The 18,735-nt window shown below is 45.0% G+C and overlaps 81 non-coding genes across 81 annotated transcripts; all 81 read left to right on the plus strand.

Annotated features, from left to right (window-relative positions):
* Window positions 1–724: 724 nt before the first annotated feature.
* TRNAL-AAG (transfer RNA leucine (anticodon AAG)) lies at window positions 725–806 on the plus strand. Its single transcript has one exon. It is a non-coding gene; the product is annotated as a tRNA-Leu (tRNA).
* Window positions 807–875: 69 nt separating this feature from the next.
* Window positions 876–958, plus strand: TRNAL-AAG (transfer RNA leucine (anticodon AAG)). Its single transcript has one exon. It is a non-coding gene; the product is annotated as a tRNA-Leu (tRNA).
* A 222-nt stretch (window positions 959–1,180) lies between these two features.
* Window positions 1,181–1,262, plus strand: TRNAL-AAG (transfer RNA leucine (anticodon AAG)). The gene has a single exon. It is a non-coding gene; the product is annotated as a tRNA-Leu (tRNA).
* Window positions 1,263–1,483: 221 nt separating this feature from the next.
* On the plus strand, window positions 1,484–1,566 carry TRNAL-AAG (transfer RNA leucine (anticodon AAG)). The gene has a single exon. It is a non-coding gene; the product is annotated as a tRNA-Leu (tRNA).
* A 221-nt stretch (window positions 1,567–1,787) lies between these two features.
* TRNAL-GAG (transfer RNA leucine (anticodon GAG)) lies at window positions 1,788–1,869 on the plus strand. The gene has a single exon. It is a non-coding gene; the product is annotated as a tRNA-Leu (tRNA).
* A 70-nt stretch (window positions 1,870–1,939) lies between these two features.
* On the plus strand, window positions 1,940–2,021 carry TRNAL-AAG (transfer RNA leucine (anticodon AAG)). The gene has a single exon. It is a non-coding gene; the product is annotated as a tRNA-Leu (tRNA).
* A 70-nt stretch (window positions 2,022–2,091) lies between these two features.
* TRNAL-AAG (transfer RNA leucine (anticodon AAG)) lies at window positions 2,092–2,173 on the plus strand. Its single transcript has one exon. It is a non-coding gene; the product is annotated as a tRNA-Leu (tRNA).
* A 70-nt stretch (window positions 2,174–2,243) lies between these two features.
* TRNAL-AAG (transfer RNA leucine (anticodon AAG)) lies at window positions 2,244–2,325 on the plus strand. The gene has a single exon. It is a non-coding gene; the product is annotated as a tRNA-Leu (tRNA).
* Window positions 2,326–2,547: 222 nt separating this feature from the next.
* TRNAL-AAG (transfer RNA leucine (anticodon AAG)) lies at window positions 2,548–2,629 on the plus strand. Its single transcript has one exon. It is a non-coding gene; the product is annotated as a tRNA-Leu (tRNA).
* A 221-nt stretch (window positions 2,630–2,850) lies between these two features.
* Window positions 2,851–2,932, plus strand: TRNAL-AAG (transfer RNA leucine (anticodon AAG)). Its single transcript has one exon. It is a non-coding gene; the product is annotated as a tRNA-Leu (tRNA).
* Window positions 2,933–3,002: 70 nt separating this feature from the next.
* TRNAL-AAG (transfer RNA leucine (anticodon AAG)) lies at window positions 3,003–3,084 on the plus strand. Its single transcript has one exon. It is a non-coding gene; the product is annotated as a tRNA-Leu (tRNA).
* A 221-nt stretch (window positions 3,085–3,305) lies between these two features.
* TRNAL-AAG (transfer RNA leucine (anticodon AAG)) lies at window positions 3,306–3,387 on the plus strand. Its single transcript has one exon. It is a non-coding gene; the product is annotated as a tRNA-Leu (tRNA).
* A 222-nt stretch (window positions 3,388–3,609) lies between these two features.
* Window positions 3,610–3,691, plus strand: TRNAL-AAG (transfer RNA leucine (anticodon AAG)). Its single transcript has one exon. It is a non-coding gene; the product is annotated as a tRNA-Leu (tRNA).
* A 69-nt stretch (window positions 3,692–3,760) lies between these two features.
* TRNAL-AAG (transfer RNA leucine (anticodon AAG)) lies at window positions 3,761–3,842 on the plus strand. The gene has a single exon. It is a non-coding gene; the product is annotated as a tRNA-Leu (tRNA).
* Window positions 3,843–4,216: 374 nt separating this feature from the next.
* TRNAL-AAG (transfer RNA leucine (anticodon AAG)) lies at window positions 4,217–4,298 on the plus strand. The gene has a single exon. It is a non-coding gene; the product is annotated as a tRNA-Leu (tRNA).
* Window positions 4,299–4,368: 70 nt separating this feature from the next.
* On the plus strand, window positions 4,369–4,450 carry TRNAL-AAG (transfer RNA leucine (anticodon AAG)). Its single transcript has one exon. It is a non-coding gene; the product is annotated as a tRNA-Leu (tRNA).
* A 221-nt stretch (window positions 4,451–4,671) lies between these two features.
* Window positions 4,672–4,754, plus strand: TRNAL-AAG (transfer RNA leucine (anticodon AAG)). The gene has a single exon. It is a non-coding gene; the product is annotated as a tRNA-Leu (tRNA).
* Window positions 4,755–4,975: 221 nt separating this feature from the next.
* Window positions 4,976–5,057, plus strand: TRNAL-GAG (transfer RNA leucine (anticodon GAG)). The gene has a single exon. It is a non-coding gene; the product is annotated as a tRNA-Leu (tRNA).
* A 70-nt stretch (window positions 5,058–5,127) lies between these two features.
* TRNAL-AAG (transfer RNA leucine (anticodon AAG)) lies at window positions 5,128–5,209 on the plus strand. The gene has a single exon. It is a non-coding gene; the product is annotated as a tRNA-Leu (tRNA).
* A 70-nt stretch (window positions 5,210–5,279) lies between these two features.
* On the plus strand, window positions 5,280–5,361 carry TRNAL-AAG (transfer RNA leucine (anticodon AAG)). Its single transcript has one exon. It is a non-coding gene; the product is annotated as a tRNA-Leu (tRNA).
* A 70-nt stretch (window positions 5,362–5,431) lies between these two features.
* On the plus strand, window positions 5,432–5,513 carry TRNAL-AAG (transfer RNA leucine (anticodon AAG)). Its single transcript has one exon. It is a non-coding gene; the product is annotated as a tRNA-Leu (tRNA).
* A 222-nt stretch (window positions 5,514–5,735) lies between these two features.
* TRNAL-AAG (transfer RNA leucine (anticodon AAG)) lies at window positions 5,736–5,817 on the plus strand. Its single transcript has one exon. It is a non-coding gene; the product is annotated as a tRNA-Leu (tRNA).
* A 69-nt stretch (window positions 5,818–5,886) lies between these two features.
* Window positions 5,887–5,968, plus strand: TRNAL-AAG (transfer RNA leucine (anticodon AAG)). The gene has a single exon. It is a non-coding gene; the product is annotated as a tRNA-Leu (tRNA).
* A 222-nt stretch (window positions 5,969–6,190) lies between these two features.
* TRNAL-AAG (transfer RNA leucine (anticodon AAG)) lies at window positions 6,191–6,272 on the plus strand. Its single transcript has one exon. It is a non-coding gene; the product is annotated as a tRNA-Leu (tRNA).
* Window positions 6,273–6,342: 70 nt separating this feature from the next.
* TRNAL-AAG (transfer RNA leucine (anticodon AAG)) lies at window positions 6,343–6,424 on the plus strand. The gene has a single exon. It is a non-coding gene; the product is annotated as a tRNA-Leu (tRNA).
* Window positions 6,425–6,494: 70 nt separating this feature from the next.
* On the plus strand, window positions 6,495–6,576 carry TRNAL-AAG (transfer RNA leucine (anticodon AAG)). Its single transcript has one exon. It is a non-coding gene; the product is annotated as a tRNA-Leu (tRNA).
* A 69-nt stretch (window positions 6,577–6,645) lies between these two features.
* TRNAL-AAG (transfer RNA leucine (anticodon AAG)) lies at window positions 6,646–6,728 on the plus strand. Its single transcript has one exon. It is a non-coding gene; the product is annotated as a tRNA-Leu (tRNA).
* A 221-nt stretch (window positions 6,729–6,949) lies between these two features.
* Window positions 6,950–7,031, plus strand: TRNAL-GAG (transfer RNA leucine (anticodon GAG)). The gene has a single exon. It is a non-coding gene; the product is annotated as a tRNA-Leu (tRNA).
* Window positions 7,032–7,252: 221 nt separating this feature from the next.
* Window positions 7,253–7,334, plus strand: TRNAL-AAG (transfer RNA leucine (anticodon AAG)). The gene has a single exon. It is a non-coding gene; the product is annotated as a tRNA-Leu (tRNA).
* Window positions 7,335–7,404: 70 nt separating this feature from the next.
* TRNAL-AAG (transfer RNA leucine (anticodon AAG)) lies at window positions 7,405–7,486 on the plus strand. The gene has a single exon. It is a non-coding gene; the product is annotated as a tRNA-Leu (tRNA).
* Window positions 7,487–7,859: 373 nt separating this feature from the next.
* Window positions 7,860–7,941, plus strand: TRNAL-GAG (transfer RNA leucine (anticodon GAG)). The gene has a single exon. It is a non-coding gene; the product is annotated as a tRNA-Leu (tRNA).
* Window positions 7,942–8,162: 221 nt separating this feature from the next.
* TRNAL-AAG (transfer RNA leucine (anticodon AAG)) lies at window positions 8,163–8,244 on the plus strand. Its single transcript has one exon. It is a non-coding gene; the product is annotated as a tRNA-Leu (tRNA).
* Window positions 8,245–8,314: 70 nt separating this feature from the next.
* TRNAL-AAG (transfer RNA leucine (anticodon AAG)) lies at window positions 8,315–8,396 on the plus strand. Its single transcript has one exon. It is a non-coding gene; the product is annotated as a tRNA-Leu (tRNA).
* Window positions 8,397–8,466: 70 nt separating this feature from the next.
* Window positions 8,467–8,553, plus strand: TRNAL-AAG (transfer RNA leucine (anticodon AAG)). The gene has a single exon. It is a non-coding gene; the product is annotated as a tRNA-Leu (tRNA).
* Window positions 8,554–8,618: 65 nt separating this feature from the next.
* Window positions 8,619–8,700, plus strand: TRNAL-AAG (transfer RNA leucine (anticodon AAG)). The gene has a single exon. It is a non-coding gene; the product is annotated as a tRNA-Leu (tRNA).
* A 70-nt stretch (window positions 8,701–8,770) lies between these two features.
* On the plus strand, window positions 8,771–8,852 carry TRNAL-AAG (transfer RNA leucine (anticodon AAG)). Its single transcript has one exon. It is a non-coding gene; the product is annotated as a tRNA-Leu (tRNA).
* Window positions 8,853–8,922: 70 nt separating this feature from the next.
* Window positions 8,923–9,003, plus strand: TRNAL-AAG (transfer RNA leucine (anticodon AAG)). Its single transcript has one exon. It is a non-coding gene; the product is annotated as a tRNA-Leu (tRNA).
* Window positions 9,004–9,073: 70 nt separating this feature from the next.
* On the plus strand, window positions 9,074–9,159 carry TRNAR-ACG (transfer RNA arginine (anticodon ACG)). Its single transcript has one exon. It is a non-coding gene; the product is annotated as a tRNA-Arg (tRNA).
* Window positions 9,160–9,225: 66 nt separating this feature from the next.
* Window positions 9,226–9,307, plus strand: TRNAL-AAG (transfer RNA leucine (anticodon AAG)). The gene has a single exon. It is a non-coding gene; the product is annotated as a tRNA-Leu (tRNA).
* Window positions 9,308–9,377: 70 nt separating this feature from the next.
* Window positions 9,378–9,459, plus strand: TRNAL-AAG (transfer RNA leucine (anticodon AAG)). Its single transcript has one exon. It is a non-coding gene; the product is annotated as a tRNA-Leu (tRNA).
* Window positions 9,460–9,529: 70 nt separating this feature from the next.
* TRNAL-AAG (transfer RNA leucine (anticodon AAG)) lies at window positions 9,530–9,611 on the plus strand. Its single transcript has one exon. It is a non-coding gene; the product is annotated as a tRNA-Leu (tRNA).
* A 70-nt stretch (window positions 9,612–9,681) lies between these two features.
* On the plus strand, window positions 9,682–9,763 carry TRNAF-AAA (transfer RNA phenylalanine (anticodon AAA)). The gene has a single exon. It is a non-coding gene; the product is annotated as a tRNA-Phe (tRNA).
* Window positions 9,764–10,136: 373 nt separating this feature from the next.
* Window positions 10,137–10,218, plus strand: TRNAL-GAG (transfer RNA leucine (anticodon GAG)). The gene has a single exon. It is a non-coding gene; the product is annotated as a tRNA-Leu (tRNA).
* Window positions 10,219–10,439: 221 nt separating this feature from the next.
* On the plus strand, window positions 10,440–10,521 carry TRNAL-AAG (transfer RNA leucine (anticodon AAG)). The gene has a single exon. It is a non-coding gene; the product is annotated as a tRNA-Leu (tRNA).
* A 70-nt stretch (window positions 10,522–10,591) lies between these two features.
* TRNAL-AAG (transfer RNA leucine (anticodon AAG)) lies at window positions 10,592–10,673 on the plus strand. The gene has a single exon. It is a non-coding gene; the product is annotated as a tRNA-Leu (tRNA).
* A 70-nt stretch (window positions 10,674–10,743) lies between these two features.
* On the plus strand, window positions 10,744–10,825 carry TRNAL-AAG (transfer RNA leucine (anticodon AAG)). The gene has a single exon. It is a non-coding gene; the product is annotated as a tRNA-Leu (tRNA).
* A 70-nt stretch (window positions 10,826–10,895) lies between these two features.
* TRNAL-AAG (transfer RNA leucine (anticodon AAG)) lies at window positions 10,896–10,977 on the plus strand. The gene has a single exon. It is a non-coding gene; the product is annotated as a tRNA-Leu (tRNA).
* A 222-nt stretch (window positions 10,978–11,199) lies between these two features.
* Window positions 11,200–11,281, plus strand: TRNAL-AAG (transfer RNA leucine (anticodon AAG)). The gene has a single exon. It is a non-coding gene; the product is annotated as a tRNA-Leu (tRNA).
* Window positions 11,282–11,502: 221 nt separating this feature from the next.
* On the plus strand, window positions 11,503–11,584 carry TRNAL-AAG (transfer RNA leucine (anticodon AAG)). Its single transcript has one exon. It is a non-coding gene; the product is annotated as a tRNA-Leu (tRNA).
* A 70-nt stretch (window positions 11,585–11,654) lies between these two features.
* Window positions 11,655–11,736, plus strand: TRNAL-AAG (transfer RNA leucine (anticodon AAG)). Its single transcript has one exon. It is a non-coding gene; the product is annotated as a tRNA-Leu (tRNA).
* Window positions 11,737–11,957: 221 nt separating this feature from the next.
* TRNAL-AAG (transfer RNA leucine (anticodon AAG)) lies at window positions 11,958–12,039 on the plus strand. Its single transcript has one exon. It is a non-coding gene; the product is annotated as a tRNA-Leu (tRNA).
* Window positions 12,040–12,261: 222 nt separating this feature from the next.
* Window positions 12,262–12,343, plus strand: TRNAL-AAG (transfer RNA leucine (anticodon AAG)). The gene has a single exon. It is a non-coding gene; the product is annotated as a tRNA-Leu (tRNA).
* A 69-nt stretch (window positions 12,344–12,412) lies between these two features.
* On the plus strand, window positions 12,413–12,494 carry TRNAL-AAG (transfer RNA leucine (anticodon AAG)). The gene has a single exon. It is a non-coding gene; the product is annotated as a tRNA-Leu (tRNA).
* A 374-nt stretch (window positions 12,495–12,868) lies between these two features.
* Window positions 12,869–12,950, plus strand: TRNAL-AAG (transfer RNA leucine (anticodon AAG)). The gene has a single exon. It is a non-coding gene; the product is annotated as a tRNA-Leu (tRNA).
* Window positions 12,951–13,020: 70 nt separating this feature from the next.
* TRNAL-AAG (transfer RNA leucine (anticodon AAG)) lies at window positions 13,021–13,102 on the plus strand. The gene has a single exon. It is a non-coding gene; the product is annotated as a tRNA-Leu (tRNA).
* A 221-nt stretch (window positions 13,103–13,323) lies between these two features.
* Window positions 13,324–13,406, plus strand: TRNAL-AAG (transfer RNA leucine (anticodon AAG)). Its single transcript has one exon. It is a non-coding gene; the product is annotated as a tRNA-Leu (tRNA).
* Window positions 13,407–13,627: 221 nt separating this feature from the next.
* Window positions 13,628–13,709, plus strand: TRNAL-GAG (transfer RNA leucine (anticodon GAG)). Its single transcript has one exon. It is a non-coding gene; the product is annotated as a tRNA-Leu (tRNA).
* A 70-nt stretch (window positions 13,710–13,779) lies between these two features.
* TRNAL-AAG (transfer RNA leucine (anticodon AAG)) lies at window positions 13,780–13,861 on the plus strand. Its single transcript has one exon. It is a non-coding gene; the product is annotated as a tRNA-Leu (tRNA).
* A 70-nt stretch (window positions 13,862–13,931) lies between these two features.
* TRNAL-AAG (transfer RNA leucine (anticodon AAG)) lies at window positions 13,932–14,013 on the plus strand. The gene has a single exon. It is a non-coding gene; the product is annotated as a tRNA-Leu (tRNA).
* Window positions 14,014–14,083: 70 nt separating this feature from the next.
* Window positions 14,084–14,165, plus strand: TRNAL-AAG (transfer RNA leucine (anticodon AAG)). Its single transcript has one exon. It is a non-coding gene; the product is annotated as a tRNA-Leu (tRNA).
* Window positions 14,166–14,387: 222 nt separating this feature from the next.
* On the plus strand, window positions 14,388–14,469 carry TRNAL-AAG (transfer RNA leucine (anticodon AAG)). Its single transcript has one exon. It is a non-coding gene; the product is annotated as a tRNA-Leu (tRNA).
* Window positions 14,470–14,538: 69 nt separating this feature from the next.
* TRNAL-AAG (transfer RNA leucine (anticodon AAG)) lies at window positions 14,539–14,620 on the plus strand. Its single transcript has one exon. It is a non-coding gene; the product is annotated as a tRNA-Leu (tRNA).
* A 222-nt stretch (window positions 14,621–14,842) lies between these two features.
* TRNAL-AAG (transfer RNA leucine (anticodon AAG)) lies at window positions 14,843–14,924 on the plus strand. The gene has a single exon. It is a non-coding gene; the product is annotated as a tRNA-Leu (tRNA).
* A 70-nt stretch (window positions 14,925–14,994) lies between these two features.
* Window positions 14,995–15,076, plus strand: TRNAL-AAG (transfer RNA leucine (anticodon AAG)). Its single transcript has one exon. It is a non-coding gene; the product is annotated as a tRNA-Leu (tRNA).
* A 70-nt stretch (window positions 15,077–15,146) lies between these two features.
* On the plus strand, window positions 15,147–15,228 carry TRNAL-AAG (transfer RNA leucine (anticodon AAG)). Its single transcript has one exon. It is a non-coding gene; the product is annotated as a tRNA-Leu (tRNA).
* Window positions 15,229–15,297: 69 nt separating this feature from the next.
* Window positions 15,298–15,380, plus strand: TRNAL-AAG (transfer RNA leucine (anticodon AAG)). Its single transcript has one exon. It is a non-coding gene; the product is annotated as a tRNA-Leu (tRNA).
* A 221-nt stretch (window positions 15,381–15,601) lies between these two features.
* TRNAL-GAG (transfer RNA leucine (anticodon GAG)) lies at window positions 15,602–15,683 on the plus strand. The gene has a single exon. It is a non-coding gene; the product is annotated as a tRNA-Leu (tRNA).
* A 221-nt stretch (window positions 15,684–15,904) lies between these two features.
* TRNAL-AAG (transfer RNA leucine (anticodon AAG)) lies at window positions 15,905–15,986 on the plus strand. Its single transcript has one exon. It is a non-coding gene; the product is annotated as a tRNA-Leu (tRNA).
* Window positions 15,987–16,056: 70 nt separating this feature from the next.
* Window positions 16,057–16,138, plus strand: TRNAL-AAG (transfer RNA leucine (anticodon AAG)). The gene has a single exon. It is a non-coding gene; the product is annotated as a tRNA-Leu (tRNA).
* A 373-nt stretch (window positions 16,139–16,511) lies between these two features.
* TRNAL-GAG (transfer RNA leucine (anticodon GAG)) lies at window positions 16,512–16,593 on the plus strand. The gene has a single exon. It is a non-coding gene; the product is annotated as a tRNA-Leu (tRNA).
* A 221-nt stretch (window positions 16,594–16,814) lies between these two features.
* Window positions 16,815–16,896, plus strand: TRNAL-AAG (transfer RNA leucine (anticodon AAG)). Its single transcript has one exon. It is a non-coding gene; the product is annotated as a tRNA-Leu (tRNA).
* Window positions 16,897–16,966: 70 nt separating this feature from the next.
* Window positions 16,967–17,048, plus strand: TRNAL-AAG (transfer RNA leucine (anticodon AAG)). Its single transcript has one exon. It is a non-coding gene; the product is annotated as a tRNA-Leu (tRNA).
* A 70-nt stretch (window positions 17,049–17,118) lies between these two features.
* TRNAL-AAG (transfer RNA leucine (anticodon AAG)) lies at window positions 17,119–17,205 on the plus strand. Its single transcript has one exon. It is a non-coding gene; the product is annotated as a tRNA-Leu (tRNA).
* A 65-nt stretch (window positions 17,206–17,270) lies between these two features.
* Window positions 17,271–17,352, plus strand: TRNAL-AAG (transfer RNA leucine (anticodon AAG)). The gene has a single exon. It is a non-coding gene; the product is annotated as a tRNA-Leu (tRNA).
* A 70-nt stretch (window positions 17,353–17,422) lies between these two features.
* On the plus strand, window positions 17,423–17,504 carry TRNAL-AAG (transfer RNA leucine (anticodon AAG)). Its single transcript has one exon. It is a non-coding gene; the product is annotated as a tRNA-Leu (tRNA).
* Window positions 17,505–17,574: 70 nt separating this feature from the next.
* TRNAL-AAG (transfer RNA leucine (anticodon AAG)) lies at window positions 17,575–17,655 on the plus strand. The gene has a single exon. It is a non-coding gene; the product is annotated as a tRNA-Leu (tRNA).
* A 70-nt stretch (window positions 17,656–17,725) lies between these two features.
* On the plus strand, window positions 17,726–17,811 carry TRNAR-ACG (transfer RNA arginine (anticodon ACG)). Its single transcript has one exon. It is a non-coding gene; the product is annotated as a tRNA-Arg (tRNA).
* Window positions 17,812–17,877: 66 nt separating this feature from the next.
* On the plus strand, window positions 17,878–17,959 carry TRNAL-AAG (transfer RNA leucine (anticodon AAG)). Its single transcript has one exon. It is a non-coding gene; the product is annotated as a tRNA-Leu (tRNA).
* A 70-nt stretch (window positions 17,960–18,029) lies between these two features.
* On the plus strand, window positions 18,030–18,111 carry TRNAL-AAG (transfer RNA leucine (anticodon AAG)). Its single transcript has one exon. It is a non-coding gene; the product is annotated as a tRNA-Leu (tRNA).
* A 70-nt stretch (window positions 18,112–18,181) lies between these two features.
* TRNAL-AAG (transfer RNA leucine (anticodon AAG)) lies at window positions 18,182–18,263 on the plus strand. The gene has a single exon. It is a non-coding gene; the product is annotated as a tRNA-Leu (tRNA).
* A 70-nt stretch (window positions 18,264–18,333) lies between these two features.
* TRNAF-AAA (transfer RNA phenylalanine (anticodon AAA)) lies at window positions 18,334–18,415 on the plus strand. Its single transcript has one exon. It is a non-coding gene; the product is annotated as a tRNA-Phe (tRNA).
* The last annotated feature ends 320 nt before the right edge of the window (window positions 18,416–18,735 follow it).

Consider the following 18,735-nt stretch of genomic DNA (forward strand, 5'->3'; position numbering starts at 1 on the left):
TCACTGCTTACCGTAAATTGAGGGAGCAAGCTAATGCAGACCCTACTCCTATGCACGTCAACGAATCTCCGAATCCACTCCCACTCCCTCCTTCACATAAATGGAAACCTTTACCAGAATCATCTGAGGTGCAGGACGATAACTGGGAACGTTTTGGTTCCATGGGATGGGTTCCCAAAAGAACCTTCCCGAAGACGTTAGTGTATTCCGCTATTCCTGACGCAAGGCGTCCAGTGTTTTGGAACACTGTTATATGCTGGCGATGTCATAAAAACGGCGACCATGTCGTGTCGGACTGTCCAAACAAGAGAAGTAAAGCTAAGGAGAAGCGGAGAGAAGCCCGAAGGATAGCCCGTTTTTATTTTCTAATATTGATATTATGAAGCTTTTGCTTATTTGTCTGAGTTGACTCGAGTGTTCAGGAAGAGTGGCCGAGTGGCCTAAGGCGCTGGTATAAGGTACCAGTCTCTTCGGAGGCGTGGGTTCGAATCCCACCTCTATCAGGCTAATGTCTTTTCTTTGATTAACCTTATGGAATTTTTTCTTTTTAGTAGGAGTTGACTAAAGTGTTCAGGTAGAGTGGCCGAGTGGTCTAAGGCGCCGGTTTCAGGTGCCATCATCTTCGGGAGCGTGGGTTCGAATCTACCTCAATTTGACTGATGGATTTTCTACGATTAATTATATGAAGTTTTTCCTAATTTGTCTGAGTTGACGTGATTGTTCAGGTAGAGTGGCCGAGTGGTCTACGGCGCTGGTTTAAGGCACCAGTCTCTTCGGAGGCGTGGGTTCGAATCCCACCTCTATCAGACTAATGTATTTTCTTTGATTAACCTTATGGACCTTTTGTTTTTTTGGAGGAGTTGACTAAAGTACTCAGGTAGAGTGGCCGAGTGGTCTAAGGCGCTGGTTTAAGGCACCAGGCTCTTCGGAGGCGTGGGTTCGAATCCCACCTCTCTTAGGCGGATTCGTTTTCTTAGATTGATATTATGAAGCTTTTGCTTATTTGTCTGAGTTGACTTGAGTGTTCAGGTAGAGTGGCGGAGGGGTCTAAGGCGCTGGTTTAAGGCACCAGTCTCATGGAAGATGTGGGTTCGAATCCCACCTCTATCAGACTAATGTATTTTCTTTGATTACTAATATGAACCTTTTGCTTTTTAGTTGGAGTTGAGTTTTGCGTTCAGGTAGAGTGGCCGAGTGGTCTAAGGCGCTGGTTTAAGGCACCAGTCTCTTCGGAGGCGTGGGTTCGAGTCCCACTTCAATCAGACTAATGTATTTTCCTTGATTAACCTTATGGACCTTTTGCTTTTTAGTATGAGTTGGCTAAATTGTTCAGGTAGAGTTGCCGAGTGGTCTAAGGCGCTGATTTAAGGCACCAGTCTCTTCGGAGGCGTGGGTTCGAATCCCACGTCTATCAGACTAATGTCTTTTCTTTGATTAACCTTATGGACCTTTTGTTTTTTTGGAGGAGTTGACTAAAGTGCTCAGGTAGAGTGGCCGAGTGGTCTAAGGCGCTGGTTTAAGGCACCAGGCTCTTCGGAGGCGTGGGTTCGAATCCCACCTCTCTTAGGCGGATTCATTTTCTAAGATTGATATTAAGAAGCTTTTGCTTATTTGTCTGAGTTGACTTTAGTGTTCAGGTAGAGTGGCGGAGCGGTCTAAGGCGCTGGTTTAAGGCACCAGATCTTCGGAAGCGTGGGTTCGAATCCGACCTCTATCAGACTAATGTCTTATCTTTGATTAACCTTATGGATCTTTTGTTTTTTTGTAGGAGTTGACTAAAGTGTTCAGGTAGAGTGGCCGAGTGGTCTAAGGCGCTGGTTTGAGGCACCAGTCTCTTCGGAGGAGTGGGTTCGAATCCCACCTCTATCAGACTAATGTCTTTTCTTTGATTAACCTTATGGACCTTTTGCTTTTTAGTATGAGTTGACTAAACTGTTTAGGTAGAGTGGCATAGTGGTCTAAGGCGCTGGTTTAAGGCACCAGTCTCTTCGGAGATGTGGGTTCGAATCCCACCTCTATCAGACTAATGTATTTTCTTTGATTACTAATATGAACCTTTTGCTTTTTAGTTGGAGTTGAGTTTTGCGTTCAGGTAGAGTGGCCGAGTGGTCTAAGGCGCTGGTTTAAGGCACCAGTCTCTTCGGAGGCGTGGGTTCGAGTCCCACTTCTATCAGACTAATGTATTTTCCTTGATTAACCTTATGGACCTTTTGCTTTTTAGTATGAGTTGGCTAAACTGTTCAGGTAGAGTGGCCGAGTGGTCTAAGGCGCTGATTTAAGGCACCAGTCTCTTCGGAGGCGTGGGTTCGAATCCCACGTCTATCAGACTAATGTCTTTTCTTTGATTAACCTTATGGACCTTTTGTTTTTTTGGAGGAGTTGACTAAGGTGCTCAGGTAGAGTGGCCGAGTGGTCTAAGGCGCTGGTTTAAGGCACCAGTCTTTTCCGAGAAGTGGGTTCGAATCCGACCTCTATCAGACTAATGTCTTTTCTTTGATTAACCTTATGGACCTTTTATTTTTTAGTAGGAGTTGACTAAAGTGTTCAGGTAGAGTGGCCTAGTGGTCTAAGTCGCTGGTTTAAGGCACCAGTCTCTTCGGAGGCGTGGGTTCGAATCCCACTTCTATCAGACTATATCTTTTCTCAGATTAACCTTATGGACCTTTTGCTTTTTAATAGGAGTTGAATTTTGTGTTCAGGTAGAGTGGCCTAATGGTCTAAGGCGCTGGTTTAAGGCACCACTCTCTTCGGAGGAGTGGGTTCGAATCCCACCTCTATCAGACTAATGTCTTTTCTTTGATTAACCTTATGGACCTTTTGCTTTTTAGTAGGAGTTGACTAAAGTGTTCAGGTAGAGTGGGCGAGTGGTCTAAGGCGCTGGTTTAAGGCACCAGTCTCTTCGGAGGCGTGGGTTCGAATCCCACCTCTATCAGACTAATGTCTTTTCTTTGATTACTAATATGAACCTTTTGCTTTTTAGTTGGAGTTGAGTTTCGTGTTCAGGTAGAGTGGCCGAGTGGTCTACGGCGCTGGTTTAAGGCACCAGTCTCTTCGGAGGCGTGGGTTCGAATCCCACCTCTATCAGACTAATGTCTTTTCTTTGATTAACCTTATGGACCTTTTGTTTTTTTGGAGGAGTTGACTAAAGAGCACAGGTAGAGTGGCGGTGCGGTCTAAGGCGCTGGTTTAAGGCACCAGATCTTCGGAAGCGTGGGTTCGAATCCGACCTCTATCAGACTAATGTCTTTTCTTTGATTAACCTTATGGACCTTTTACTTTTTAGTAGGAGTTAACTAAAGTGTTCAGGAAGAGTGGCCGAGTGGTCTAAGGCGCTGGTATAAGGCACCAGTCTCTTCGGAGGCGTGGGTTCGAATCCCACCTCTATCAGACTAATGTCTTTGCTTTGATTAACCTTATGGAACTTTTGCTTTTTAGTAGGAATTGACTAAAGTGTTCAGGTAGAGTGGGCGAGTGGTCTAAGGCGCTGGTTTAAGGCACCAGTCTTTTCGGAGGCGTGGGTTCGAATCCGACCTCTATCAGACTAATGTCTTTTCTTTGATTAACCTTATGGACCTTTTATTTTTTAGTAGGAGTTGACTAAAGTGTTCAGGTAGAGTGGCCTAGTGGTCTAAGTCGCTGGTTTAAGGCACCAGTCTCTTCGGAGGCGTGGGTTCGAATCCCACTTCTATCAGACTATATCTTTTCTCAGATTAATCTTATGGACCTTTTGCTTTTTAGTAGGAGTTGAATTTTGTGTTCAGGTAGAGTGGCCTAATGGTCTAAGGCGCTGGTTTAAGGCACCAGGCTCTTCGGAGGCGTGGGTTCGAATCCCACCTCTATCAGACTAATGTCTTTTCTTTGATTACTAATATGAACCTTTTGCTTTTTAGTTGGAGTTGAATTTTGTGTTCAGGTAGAGTGGCCGAGTGGTCTACGGCGCTGCGTTAAGGCACCAGTCTCTTCGAAGGCGTGGGTTCGAATCCCAGCTCTATCAGACTAATGTCTTTTCTTTGATTAACCTTATGGACCTTTTGTTTTCTAGTAGGAGTTGACTAATGTGTTCAGGTAGAGTCGCCGGGTGGTCTAAGGCGCTGGTTTAAGGCACCAGTCTCTTCGGAGGCCTGGGTTAGAATCCCACCTGTATCAGACTAATGTCTTTTCTTTGATTAACCTTATGGACCTTTTGTTTTTTAGTAGGAGTTGACTAAAGTGTTCAGGTAGAGTGGCCTAGTGGTCTAAGGCGCTGGTTTAAGGCACCAGTCTCTTCGGAGATGTGGGTTCGAATCCCACCTCTATCAGACTAATGTATTTTCTTTGATTACTAATATGAACCTTTTGCTTTTTAGTTGGAGTTGAGTTTTGCGTTCAGGTAGAGTGGCCGAGTGGTCTAAGGCGCTGGTTTAAGGCACCAGTCTCTTCGGAGGCGTGGGTTCGAGTCCCACTTCAATCAGACTAATGTATTTTCCTTGATTAACCTTATGGACCTTTTGCTTTTTAGTATGAGTTGGCTAAATTGTTCAGGTAGAGTTGCCGAGTGGTCTAAGGCGCTGATTTAAGGCACCAGTCTCTTCGGAGGCGTGGGTTCGAATCCCACGTCTATCAGACTAATGTCTTTTCTTTGATTAACCTTATGGACCTTTTGTTTTTTTGGAGGAGTTGACTAAAGTGCTCAGGTAGAGTGGCCGAGTGGTCTAAGGCGCTGGTTTAAGGCACCAGGCTCTTCGGAGGCGTGGGTTCGAATCCCACCTCTCTTAGGCGGATTCATTTTCTAAGATTGATATTAAGAAGCTTTTGCTTATTTGTCTGAGTTGACTTTAGTGTTCAGGTAGAGTGGCGGAGCGGTCTAAGGCGCTGGTTTAAGGCACCAGATCTTCGGAAGCGTGGGTTCGAATCCGACCTCTATCAGACTAATGTCTTATCTTTGATTAACCTTATGGATCTTTTGTTTTTTTGTAGGAGTTGACTAAAGTGTTCAGGTAGAGTGGCCGAGTGGTCTAAGGCGCTGGTTTGAGGCACCAGTCTCTTCGGAGGAGTGGGTTCGAATCCCACCTCTATCAGACTAATGTCTTTTCTTTGATTAACCTTATGGACCTTTTGCTTTTTAGTATGAGTTGACTAAACTGTTTAGGTAGAGTGGCATAGTGGTCTAAGGCGCTGGTTTAAGGCACCAGTCTCTTCGGAGATGTGGGTTCGAATCCCACCTCTATCAGACTAATGTATTTTCTTTGATTACTAATATGAACCTTTTGCTTTTTAGTTGGAGTTGAGTTTTGCGTTCAGGTAGAGTGGCCGAGTGGTCTAAGGCGCTGGTTTAAGGCACCAGTCTCTTCGGAGGCGTGGGTTCGAGTCCCACTTCTATCAGACTAATGTATTTTCCTTGATTAACCTTATGGACCTTTTGCTTTTTAGTATGAGTTGGCTAAACTGTTCAGGTAGAGTGGCCGAGTGGTCTAAGGCGCTGATTTAAGGCACCAGTCTCTTCGGAGGCGTGGGTTCGAATCCCACGTCTATCAGACTAATGTCTTTTCTTTGATTAACCTTATGGACCTTTTGTTTTTTTGGAGGAGTTGACTAAGGTGCTCAGGTAGAGTGGCCGAGTGGTCTAAGGCGCTGGTTTAAGGCACCAGTCTTTTCCGAGAAGTGGGTTCGAATCCGACCTCTATCAGACTAATGTCTTTTCTTTGATTAACCTTATGGACCTTTTATTTTTTAGTAGGAGTTGACTAAAGTGTTCAGGTAGAGTGGCCTAGTGGTCTAAGTCGCTGGTTTAAGGCACCAGTCTCTTCGGAGGCGTGGGTTCGAATCCCACTTCTATCAGACTATATCTTTTCTCAGATTAACCTTATGGACCTTTTGCTTTTTAATAGGAGTTGAATTTTGTGTTCAGGTAGAGTGGCCTAATGGTCTAAGGCGCTGGTTTAAGGCACCAGGCTCTTCGGAGGCGTGGGTTCGAATCCCACCTCTGTCAGACTAATGTCTTTTCTTTGATTACTAATATGAACCTTTTGCTTTTTAGTTGGAGTTGAATTTTGTGTTCAGGTAGAGTGGCCGAGTGGTCTACGGCGCTGCGTTAAGGCACCAGTCTCTTCGAAGGCGTGGGTTCGAATCCCAGCTCTATCAGACTAATGTCTTTTCTTTGATTAACCTTATGGACCTTTTGTTTTTTAGTAGGAGTTGACTAATGTGTTCAGGTAGAGTCGCCGGGTGGTCTAAGGCGCTGGTTTAAGGCACCAGTCTCTTCGGAGATGTGGGTTCGAATCCCACCTCTATCAGACTAATGTATTTTCTTTGATTACTAATATGAACCTTTTGCTTTTTAGTTGGAGTTGAGTTTTGCGTTCAGGTAGAGTGGCCGAGTGGTCTAAGGCGCTGGTTTAAGGCACCAGTCTCTTCGGAGGCGTGGGTTCGAGTCCCACTTCTATCAGACTAATGTATTTTCCTTGATTAACCTTATGGACCTTTTGCTTTTTAGTATGAGTTGGCTAAATTGTTCGGGTAGAGTGGCCGAGTGGTCTAAGGCGCTGATTTAAGGCACCAGTCTCTTCGGAGGCGTGGGTTCGAATCCCACGTCTATCAGACTAATGTCTTTTCTTTGATTAACCTTATGGACCTTTTGTTTTTTTGGAGGAGTTGACTAAAGTGCTCAGGTAGAGTGGCCGAGTGGTCTAAGGCGCTGGTTTAAGGCACCAGGCTCTTCGGAGGCGTGGGTTCGAATCCCACCTCTCTTAGGCGGATTCATTTTCTAAGATTGATATTAAGAAGCTTTTGCTTATTTGTCTGAGTTGACTTGAGTGTTCAGGTAGAGTGGCGGAGCGGTCTAAGGCGCTGGTTTAAGGCACCAGTTCTTCGGAAGCGTGGGTTCGAATCCGAACTCTATCAGACTAATGTTTTATCTTTGATTAACCTTATGGATCTTTTGTTTTTTTGTAGGAGTTGACTAAAGTGTTCAGGTAGAGTGGCCGAGTGGTCTAAGGCGCTGGTTTGAGGCACCAGTCTCTTCGGAGGAGTGGGTTCGAATCCCACCTCTATCAGACTAATGTCTTTTCTTTGATTAACCTTATGGACCTTTTGTTTTTTGGAGGAGTTGACTAAAGTGCTCAGGTTGAGTGGCCGAGTGGTCTAAGGCGCTGGTTTAAGGCACCAGTCTCTTCGGAGGCGTGGGTTTGAGCCGCACCTCTATCAGACTAATGTATTTTCTTTTATTAACCTTATGGACCTTTTGCTTTTTAGTATGAGTCGACTAAACTGTTCAGGTAGAGTGGCATAGTGGTCTAAGGCGCTGGTTTAAGGCACCAGTCTCTTCGGAGATGTGGGTTCGAATCCCACCTCTATCAGACTAATGTATTTTCTTTGATTACTAATATGAACCTTTTGCTTTTTAGTTGGAGTTGAGTTTTGCGTTCAGGTAGAGTGGCCGAGTGATCTAAGGCGCTGGTTTAAGGCACCAGTCTCTTCGGAGGCGTGGGTTCGAGTCCCACTTCTATCAGACTAATGTATTTTCCTTGATTAACCTTATGGACCTTTTGCTTTTTAGTACGGAGCTGACCAAAGTGCTCAGGTAGAGTGGCCGAGTGGTCTAAGGCGCTGGTTTAAGGCACCAGGCTCTTCGGAGGCGTGGGTTCGAATCCAACCTCTCTTAGGCGGATTCATTTTCTAAGATTGATATTAAGAAGCTTTTGCTTATTTGTCTGAGTTGACTTGAGTGTTCAGGTAGAGTGGCGGAGCGGTCTAAGGCGCTGGTTTAAGGCACCAGATCTTCGGAAGCGTGGGTTCGAATCCGACCTCTATCATACTAATGTCTTATCTTTGATTAACCTTATGGATCTTTTGTTCTTTGTAGGAGTTGACTAAAGTGTTCAGGTAGAGTGGCCGAGTGGTCTAAGGCGCTGGTTTGAGGCACCAGTCTCTTCGGAGGAGTGGGTTCGAATCCCACCTCTATCAGACTAATGTCTTTTCTTTGATTAACCTTATGGACCTTTTGTTTTTTGGAGGAGTTGACTAAAGTGCTCAGGTTGAGTGGCCGAGTGGTCTAAGGCGCTGGTTTAAGGCACCAGTCTCTTCGGAGGCGTGGGTTTGAGTCGCACCTCTATCAGACTAATGTATTTTCTTTTATTAACCTTATGGACCTTTTGCTTTTTAGTATGAGTTGACTAAACTGTTCAGGTAGAGTGGCCGAGTGGTCTAAGGCGCTGGTTTAAGGCACCAGTCTCTTCGGAGGCGTGGGTTCGAATCCCACCTCTATCAGACTAATGTCTTTTATTTGATTAACCTTATTGACCTTTTATTTTTTAGTAGAAGTTGACTAAAGTGTTCAGGTAGAGTGGCCTAGTGGTCTAAGGCGCTGGTTTAAGGCACCAGTCTCTTCGGAGATGTGGGTTCGAATCCCACCTCTATCAGACTAATGTCTTTTCTTTGATTACTAATATGAACCTTTTGCTTTTTAGTTGGAGTTAAGTTTTGCGTTCAGGTAGAGTGGCCGAGTGGTCTAAGGCGCTGGTTTAAGGCACCAGTCTCTTCGGAGGCGTGGGTTCGAATCCCACCTCTATATGACTAATATCTTTTCTTTGATTAACCTTATGGACCTTTTGTTTTTTAGTAGGAGTTGACTAAAGTGTTCAGGTAGAGTGGCCGGGTGGTCTAAGGTACTGGTTTAAGGCACCAGTCTCTTCGGAGGCATGGGTTCGAATCCCACCTCTATCAGACTAATGTCTTTTCTTTGATTAACCTTATGGACCTTTTGTTTTTTTGGAGGAGTTGACTAAAGTGCTCAGGTAGAGTGGCCGAGTGGTCTAAGGCGCTGGTTTAAGGCACCAGTCTCTTCGGAGGCGTGGGTTCGAGTCCCACTTCTATCAGACTAATGTATTTTCCTTGATTAACCTTATGGAACTTTTGCTTTTTAGTATGAGTTGACTAAACTGTTCAGGTAGAGTGGCCGAGTGGTCTAAGGCGCTGGTTTAAGGCACCAGATCTTCGAAAGCGTGGGTTCGAATCCGACCTCTATCAGACCAATGTCTTTTCTTTGATTAACCTTATGGATCTTTTGTTTTTTTGTAGGAGTTGACTAGAGTGTTCAGGTAGAGTGGCCGAGTGGTCTAAGGCGCTGGTTTACGGCACCAGTCTCTTCGGAGGCGTGGGTTCGAATCCCACCTCTCTTAGCCGGATTCATTTTCTAAAATTTATAATATGAAGCTTTTGCTTATTTTTCTGAGTTGACGTGAGTGTTCAGGTAGAGTGGCCGAGTGGTCTGAGGCGCTGGTTTAAGGCACCAGTCTCTTCGGAGGCGTGGGTTCGAATCCCACCTCTATCAGACTAATGTGTTTTCTTTGATTAACCTTATTGACCTTTTATTTTTTAGTAGGAGTTGACTAAAGTGTTCAGGTAGAGTGGCAGAGTGGTCTAAGGCGCTGGTTTAAGGCACCAGTCTCTTCGGAGATGTGGGTTCGAATCCCACCTCTATCAGACTAATGTCTTTTCTTTGATTACTAATATGAACCTTTTGCTTTTTAGTTGGAGTTGAGTTTTGCGTTCAGGTAGAGTGGCCGAGTGGTCTAAGGCGCTGGTTTAAGGCACCAGTCGCTTCGGAGGCGTGGGTTCGAGTCCCACTTCTATCAGACTAATGTATTTTCCTTGATTAACCTTATGGACCTTTTGCTTTTTAGTATGAGTTGGCTAAACTGTTCAGGTAGAGTGGCCGAGTGGTCTAAGGCGCTGATTTAAAGCACCAGTCTCTTCGGAGGCGTGGGTTCGAATCCCACGTCTGTCAGGCTAATGTCTTTTCTTTGATTAACCTTATGGACCTTTTGTTTTTTTGGAGGAGTTGACTAAAGTGCTCAGGTAGAGTGACCGAGTGGTCTAAGGCGCTGGTTTAAGGCTCCAGGCTCTTCGGAGGCGTGGGTTCGAATCCCACCTCTCTTAGGCGGATTCATTTTCTAAGATTGATATTAAGAAGCTTTTGCTTATTTGTCTGAGTTGACTTGAGTGTTCAGGTAGAGTGGCGGAGCGGTCTAAGGCGCTGGTTTAAGGCACCAGATCTTCGGAAGCGTGGTTTCGAATCCGACCTCTATCAGACTAATGTCTTATCTTTGATTAACCTTATGGATCTTTTGTTTTTTTGTAGGAGTTGACTAAAGTGTTCAGGTAGAGTGGCCGAGTGGTCTAAGGCGCTGGTTTGAGGCACCAGTCTCTTCGGAGGAGTGGGTTCGAATCCAACCTCTATCAGACTAATGTCTTTTCTTTGATTAACCTTATGGACCTTTTGTTTTTTGGAGGAGTTGACTAAAGTGCTCAGGTTGAGTGGCCGAGTGGTCTAAGGCGCTGGTTTAAGGCACCAGTCTCTTCGGAGGCGTGGGTTTGAGTCGCACCTCTATCAGACTAATGTATTTTCTTTTATTAACCTTATGGACCTTTTGCTTTTTAGTATGAGTTGACTAAACTGTTCAGGTAGAGTGGCCGAGTGGTCTAAGGCGCTGGTTTAAGGCACCAGTCTCTTCGGAGGCATGGGTTCGAATCCCACCTCTATCAGACTAATGTCTTTTATTTGATTAACCTTATTGACCTTTTATTTTTTAGTAGAAGTTGACTAAAGTGTTCAGGTAGAGTGGCCTAGTGGTCTAAGGCGCTGGTTTAAGGCACCAGTCTCTTCGGAGGCATGGGTTCGAATCCCACCTCTATCAGACTAATGTCTTTTCTTTGATTAACCTTATGGACCTTTTGTTTTTTTGGAGCAGTTGACTAAAGTGCTCAGGTAGAGTGGCCGAGTGGTCTAAGGCGCTGGTTTAAGACACCAGTCTCTTCGGAGGCGTGGGTTCGAGTCCCACTTCTATCAGACTAATGTATTTTCCTTGATTAACCTTATGGACCTTTTGCTTTTTAGTATGAGTTGACTAAACTGTTCAGGTAGAGTGGCCGAGTGGTCTAAGGCGCTGGTTTAAGGCACCAGTCTCTTCGGAGGCGTGAGTTCGAATCCCACCTCTATCAGACTAATGTCTTTTCTTTGATTAACCTTATGGACCTTTTGTTTTTTTGGAGGAGTTGACTAAGGTGCTCAGGTAGAGTGGCCGAGTGGTCTAAGGCGCTGGTTTAAGGCACCAGTCTTTTCCGAGAAGTGGGTTCGAATCCGACCTCTATCAGACTAATGTCTTTTCTTTGATTAACCTTATGGACCTTTTATTTTTTAGTAGGAGTTGACTAAAGTGTTCAGGTAGAGTGGCCTAGTGGTCTAAGTCGCTGGTTTAAGGCACCAGTCTCTTCGGAGGCGTGGGTTCGAATCCCACTTCTATCAGACTATATCTTTTCTCAGATTAACCTTATGGACCTTTTGCTTTTTAATAGGAGTTGAATTTTGTGTTCAGGTAGAGTGGCCTAATGGTCTAAGGCGCTGGTTTAAGGCACCACTCTCTTCGGAGGAGTGGGTTCGAATCCCACCTCTATCAGACTAATGTCTTTTCTTTGATTAACCTTATGGACCTTTTGCTTTTTAGTAGGAGTTGACTAAAGTGTTCAGGTAGAGTGGGCGAGTGGTCTAAGGCGCTGGTTTAAGGCACCAGTCTCTTCGGAGGCGTGGGTTCGAATCCCACCTCTATCAGACTAATGTCTTTTCTTTGATTACTAATATGAACCTTTTGCTTTTTAGTTGGAGTTGAGTTTCGTGTTCAGGTAGAGTGGCCGAGTGGTCTACGGCGCTGGTTTAAGGCACCAGTCTCTTCGGAGGCGTGGGTTCGAATCCCACCTCTATCAGACTAATGTCTTTTCTTTGATTAACCTTATGGACCTTTTGTTTTTTTGGAGGAGTTGACTAAAGAGCACAGGTAGAGTGGCGGTGCGGTCTAAGGCGCTGGTTTAAGGCACCAGATCTTCGGAAGCGTGGGTTCGAATCCGACCTCTATCAGACTAATGTCTTTTCTTTGATTAACCTTATGGACCTTTTACTTTTTAGTAGGAGTTAACTAAAGTGTTCAGGAAGAGTGGCCGAGTGGTCTAAGGCGCTGGTATAAGGCACCAGTCTCTTCGGAGGCGTGGGTTCGAATCCCACCTCTATCAGACTAATGTCTTTGCTTTGATTAACCTTATGGAACTTTTGCTTTTTAGTAGGAATTGACTAAAGTGTTCAGGTAGAGTGGGCGAGTGGTCTAAGGCGCTGGTTTAAGGCACCAGTCTTTTCGGAGGCGTGGGTTCGAATCCGACCTCTATCAGACTAATGTCTTTTCTTTGATTAACCTTATGGACCTTTTATTTTTTAGTAGGAGTTGACTAAAGTGTTCAGGTAGAGTGGCCTAGTGGTCTAAGTCGCTGGTTTAAGGCACCAGTCTCTTCGGAGGCGTGGGTTCGAATCCCACTTCTATCAGACTATATCTTTTCTCAGATTAATCTTATGGACCTTTTGCTTTTTAGTAGGAGTTGAATTTTGTGTTCAGGTAGAGTGGCCTAATGGTCTAAGGCGCTGGTTTAAGGCACCAGGCTCTTCGGAGGCGTGGGTTCGAATCCCACCTCTATCAGACTAATGTCTTTTCTTTGATTACTAATATGAACCTTTTGCTTTTTAGTTGGAGTTGAATTTTGTGTTCAGGTAGAGTGGCCGAGTGGTCTACGGCGCTGCGTTAAGGCACCAGTCTCTTCGAAGGCGTGGGTTCGAATCCCAGCTCTATCAGACTAATGTCTTTTCTTTGATTAACCTTATGGACCTTTTGTTTTTTAGTAGGAGTTGACTAATGTGTTCAGGTAGAGTCGCCGGGTGGTCTAAGGCGCTGGTTTAAGGCACCAGTCTCTTCGGAGGCCTGGGTTAGAATCCCACCTGTATCAGACTAATGTCTTTTCTTTGATTAACCTTATGGACCTTTTGTTTTTTAGTAGGAGTTGACTAAAGTGTTCAGGTAGAGTGGCCTAGTGGTCTAAGGCGCTGGTTTAAGGCACCAGTCTCTTCGGAGATGTGGGTTCGAATCCCACCTCTATCAGACTAATGTATTTTCTTTGATTACTAATATGAACCTTTTGCTTTTTAGTTGGAGTTGAGTTTTGCGTTCAGGTAGAGTGGCCGAGTGGTCTAAGGCGCTGGTTTAAGGCACCAGTCTCTTCGGAGGCGTGGGTTCGAGTCCCACTTCAATCAGACTAATGTATTTTCCTTGATTAACCTTATGGACCTTTTGCTTTTTAGTATGAGTTGGCTAAATTGTTCAGGTAGAGTTGCCGAGTGGTCTAAGGCGCTGATTTAAGGCACCAGTCTCTTCGGAGGCGTGGGTTCGAATCCCACGTCTATCAGACTAATGTCTTTTCTTTGATTAACCTTATGGACCTTTTGTTTTTTTGGAGGAGTTGACTAAAGTGCTCAGGTAGAGTGGCCGAGTGGTCTAAGGCGCTGGTTTAAGGCACCAGGCTCTTCGGAGGCGTGGGTTCGAATCCCACCTCTCTTAGGCGGATTCATTTTCTAAGATTGATATTAAGAAGCTTTTGCTTATTTGTCTGAGTTGACTTTAGTGTTCAGGTAGAGTGGCGGAGCGGTCTAAGGCGCTGGTTTAAGGCACCAGATCTTCGGAAGCGTGGGTTCGAATCCGACCTCTATCAGACTAATGTCTTATCTTTGATTAACCTTATGGATCTTTTGTTTTTTTGTAGGAGTTGACTAAAGTGTTCAGGTAGAGTGGCCGAGTGGTCTAAGGCGCTGGTTTGAGGCACCAGTCTCTTCGGAGGAGTGGGTTCGAATCCCACCTCTATCAGACTAATGTCTTTTCTTTGATTAACCTTATGGACCTTTTGCTTTTTAGTATGAGTTGACTAAACTGTTTAGGTAGAGTGGCATAGTGGTCTAAGGCGCTGGTTTAAGGCACCAGTCTCTTCGGAGATGTGGGTTCGAATCCCACCTCTATCAGACTAATGTATTTTCTTTGATTACTAATATGAACCTTTTGCTTTTTAGTTGGAGTTGAGTTTTGCGTTCAGGTAGAGTGGCCGAGTGGTCTAAGGCGCTGGTTTAAGGCACCAGTCTCTTCGGAGGCGTGGGTTCGAGTCCCACTTCTATCAGACTAATGTATTTTCCTTGATTAACCTTATGGACCTTTTGCTTTTTAGTATGAGTTGGCTAAACTGTTCAGGTAGAGTGGCCGAGTGGTCTAAGGCGCTGATTTAAGGCACCAGTCTCTTCGGAGGCGTGGGTTCGAATCCCACGTCTATCAGACTAATGTCTTTTCTTTGATTAACCTTATGGACCTTTTGTTTTTTTGGAGGAGTTGACTAAGGTGCTCAGGTAGAGTGGCCGAGTGGTCTAAGGCGCTGGTTTAAGGCACCAGTCTTTTCCGAGAAGTGGGTTCGAATCCGACCTCTATCAGACTAATGTCTTTTCTTTGATTAACCTTATGGACCTTTTATTTTTTAGTAGGAGTTGACTAAAGTGTTCAGGTAGAGTGGCCTAGTGGTCTAAGTCGCTGGTTTAAGGCACCAGTCTCTTCGGAGGCGTGGGTTCGAATCCCACTTCTATCAGACTATATCTTTTCTCAGATTAACCTTATGGACCTTTTGCTTTTTAATAGGAGTTGAATTTTGTGTTCAGGTAGAGTGGCCTAATGGTCTAAGGCGCTGGTTTAAGGCACCAGGCTCTTCGGAGGCGTGGGTTCGAATCCCACCTCTGTCAGACTAATGTCTTTTCTTTGATTACTAATATGAACCTTTTGCTTTTTAGTTGGAGTTGAATTTTGTGTTCAGGTAGAGTGGCCGAGTGGTCTACGGCGCTGCGTTAAGGCACCAGTCTCTTCGAAGGCGTGGGTTCGAATCCCAGCTCTATCAGACTAATGTCTTTTCTTTGATTAACCTTATGGACCTTTTGTTTTTTAGTAGGAGTTGACTAATGTGTTCAGGTAGAGTCGCCGGGTGGTCTAAGGCGCTGGTTTAAGGCACCAGTCTCTTCGGAGATGTGGGTTCGAATCCCACCTCTATCAGACTAATGTATTTTCTTTGATTACTAATATGAACCTTTTGCTTTTTAGTTGGAGTTGAGTTTTGCGTTCAGGTAGAGTGGCCGAGTGGTCTAAGGCGCTGGTTTAAGGCACCAGTCTCTTCGGAGGCGTGGGTTCGAGTCCCACTTCTATCAGACTAATGTATTTTCCTTGATTAACCTTATGGACCTTTTGCTTTTTAGTATGAGTTGGCTAAATTGTTCAGGTAGAGTGGCCGAGTGGTCTAAGGCGCTGATTTAAGGCACCAGTCTCTTCGGAGGCGTGGGTTCGAATCCCACGTCTATCAGACTAATGTCTTTTCTTTGATTAACCTTATGGACCTTTTGTTTTTTTGGAGGAGTTGACTAAAGTGCTCAGGTAGAGTGGCCGAGTGGTCTAAGGCGCTGGTTTAAGGCACCAGGCTCTTCGGAGGCGTGGGTTCGAATCCCACCTCTCTTAGGCGGATTCATTTTCTAAGATTGATATTAAGAAGCTTTTGCTTATTTGTCTGAGTTGACTTGAGTGTTCAGGTAGAGTGGCGGAGCGGTCTAAGGCGCTGGTTTAAGGCACCAGTTCTTCGGAAGCGTGGGTTCGAATCCGAACTCTATCAGACTAATGTTTTATCTTTGATTAACCTTATGGATCTTTTGTTTTTTTGTAGGAGTTGACTAAAGTGTTCAGGTAGAGTGGCCGAGTGGTCTAAGGCGCTGGTTTGAGGCACCAGTCTCTTCGGAGGAGTGGGTTCGAATCCCACCTCTATCAGACTAATGTCTTTTCTTTGATTAACCTTATGGACCTTTTGTTTTTTGGAGGAGTTGACTAAAGTGCTCAGGTTGAGTGGCCGAGTGGTCTAAGGCGCTGGTTTAAGGCACCAGTCTCTTCGGAGGCGTGGGTTTGAGCCGCACCTCTATCAGACTAATGTATTTTCTTTTATTAACCTTATGGACCTTTTGCTTTTTAGTATGAGTCGACTAAACTGTTCAGGTAGAGTGGCATAGTGGTCTAAGGCGCTGGTTTAAGGCACCAGTCTCTTCGGAGATGTGGGTTCGAATCCCACCTCTATCAGACTAATGTATTTTCTTTGATTACTAATATGAACCTTTTGCTTTTTAGTTGGAGTTGAGTTTTGCGTTCAGGTAGAGTGGCCGAGTGATCTAAGGCGCTGGTTTAAGGCACCAGTCTCTTCGGAGGCGTGGGTTCGAGTCCCACTTCTATCAGACTAATGTATTTTCCTTGATTAACCTTATGGACCTTTTGCTTTTTAGTACGGAGCTGACCAAAGTGCTCAGGTAGAGTGGCCGAGTGGTCTAAGGCGCTGGTTTAAGGCACCAGGCTCTTCGGAGGCGTGGGTTCGAATCCAACCTCTCTTAGGCGGATTCATTTTCTAAGATTGATATTAAGAAGCTTTTGCTTATTTGTCTGAGTTGACTTGAGTGTTCAGGTAGAGTGGCGGAGCGGTCTAAGGCGCTGGTTTAAGGCACCAGATCTTCGGAAGCGTGGGTTCGAATCCGACCTCTATCATACTAATGTCTTATCTTTGATTAACCTTATGGATCTTTTGTTCTTTGTAGGAGTTGACTAAAGTGTTCAGGTAGAGTGGCCGAGTGGTCTAAGGCGCTGGTTTGAGGCACCAGTCTCTTCGGAGGAGTGGGTTCGAATCCCACCTCTATCAGACTAATGTCTTTTCTTTGATTAACCTTATGGACCTTTTGTTTTTTGGAGGAGTTGACTAAAGTGCTCAGGTTGAGTGGCCGAGTGGTCTAAGGCGCTGGTTTAAGGCACCAGTCTCTTCGGAGGCGTGGGTTTGAGTCGCACCTCTATCAGACTAATGTATTTTCTTTTATTAACCTTATGGACCTTTTGCTTTTTAGTATGAGTTGACTAAACTGTTCAGGTAGAGTGGCCGAGTGGTCTAAGGCGCTGGTTTAAGGCACCAGTCTCTTCGGAGGCGTGGGTTCGAATCCCACCTCTATCAGACTAATGTCTTTTATTTGATTAACCTTATTGACCTTTTATTTTTTAGTAGAAGTTGACTAAAGTGTTCAGGTAGAGTGGCCTAGTGGTCTAAGGCGCTGGTTTAAGGCACCAGTCTCTTCGGAGATGTGGGTTCGAATCCCACCTCTATCAGACTAATGTCTTTTCTTTGATTACTAATATGAACCTTTTGCTTTTTAGTTGGAGTTAAGTTTTGCGTTCAGGTAGAGTGGCCGAGTGGTCTAAGGCGCTGGTTTAAGGCACCAGTCTCTTCGGAGGCGTGGGTTCGAATCCCACCTCTATATGACTAATATCTTTTCTTTGATTAACCTTATGGACCTTTTGTTTTTTAGTAGGAGTTGACTAAAGTGTTCAGGTAGAGTGGCCGGGTGGTCTAAGGTACTGGTTTAAGGCACCAGTCTCTTCGGAGGCATGGGTTCGAATCCCACCTCTATCAGACTAATGTCTTTTCTTTGATTAACCTTATGGACCTTTTGTTTTTTTGGAGGAGTTGACTAAAGTGCTCAGGTAGAGTGGCCGAGTGGTCTAAGGCGCTGGTTTAAGGCACCAGTCTCTTCGGAGGCGTGGGTTCGAGTCCCACTTCTATCAGACTAATGTATTTTCCTTGATTAACCTTATGGAACTTTTGCTTTTTAGTATGAGTTGACTAAACTGTTCAGGTAGAGTGGCCGAGTGGTCTAAGGCGCTGGTTTAAGGCACCAGATCTTCGAAAGCGTGGGTTCGAATCCGACCTCTATCAGACCAATGTCTTTTCTTTGATTAACCTTATGGATCTTTTGTTTTTTTGTAGGAGTTGACTAGAGTGTTCAGGTAGAGTGGCCGAGTGGTCTAAGGCGCTGGTTTACGGCACCAGTCTCTTCGGAGGCGTGGGTTCGAATCCCACCTCTCTTAGCCGGATTCATTTTCTAAAATTTATAATATGAAGCTTTTGCTTATTTTTCTGAGTTGACGTGAGTGTTCAGGTAGAGTGGCCGAGTGGTCTGAGGCGCTGGTTTAAGGCACCAGTCTCTTCGGAGGCGTGGGTTCGAATCCCACCTCTATCAGACTAATGTGTTTTCTTTGATTAACCTTATTGACCTTTTATTTTTTAGTAGGAGTTGACTAAAGTGTTCAGGTAGAGTGGCAGAGTGGTCTAAGGCGCTGGTTTAAGGCACCAGTCTCTTCGGAGATGTGGGTTCGAATCCCACCTCTATCAGACTAATGTCTTTTCTTTGATTACTAATATGAACCTTTTGCTTTTTAGTTGGAGTTGAGTTTTGCGTTCAGGTAGAGTGGCCGAGTGGTCTAAGGCGCTGGTTTAAGGCACCAGTCGCTTCGGAGGCGTGGGTTCGAGTCCCACTTCTATCAGACTAATGTATTTTCCTTGATTAACCTTATGGACCTTTTGCTTTTTAGTATGAGTTGGCTAAACTGTTCAGGTAGAGTGGCCGAGTGGTCTAAGGCGCTGATTTAAAGCACCAGTCTCTTCGGAGGCGTGGGTTCGAATCCCACGTCTGTCAGGCTAATGTCTTTTCTTTGATTAACCTTATGGACCTTTTGTTTTTTTGGAGGAGTTGACTAAAGTGCTCAGGTAGAGTGACCGAGTGGTCTAAGGCGCTGGTTTAAGGCTCCAGGCTCTTCGGAGGCGTGGGTTCGAATCCCACCTCTCTTAGGCGGATTCATTTTCTAAGATTGATATTAAGAAGCTTTTGCTTATTTGTCTGAGTTGACTTGAGTGTTCAGGTAGAGTGGCGGAGCGGTCTAAGGCGCTGGTTTAAGGCACCAGATCTTCGGAAGCGTGGTTTCGAATCCGACCTCTATCAGACTAATGTCTTATCTT

Source organism: Phalangium opilio, unplaced genomic scaffold, assembly GCF_054372755.1.
Source record: "Phalangium opilio isolate 3A_F unplaced genomic scaffold, DU_Popi_V2 ptg000194l_1, whole genome shotgun sequence".
Lineage (NCBI taxonomy): Eukaryota > Metazoa > Arthropoda > Arachnida > Opiliones > Phalangiidae > Phalangium > Phalangium opilio.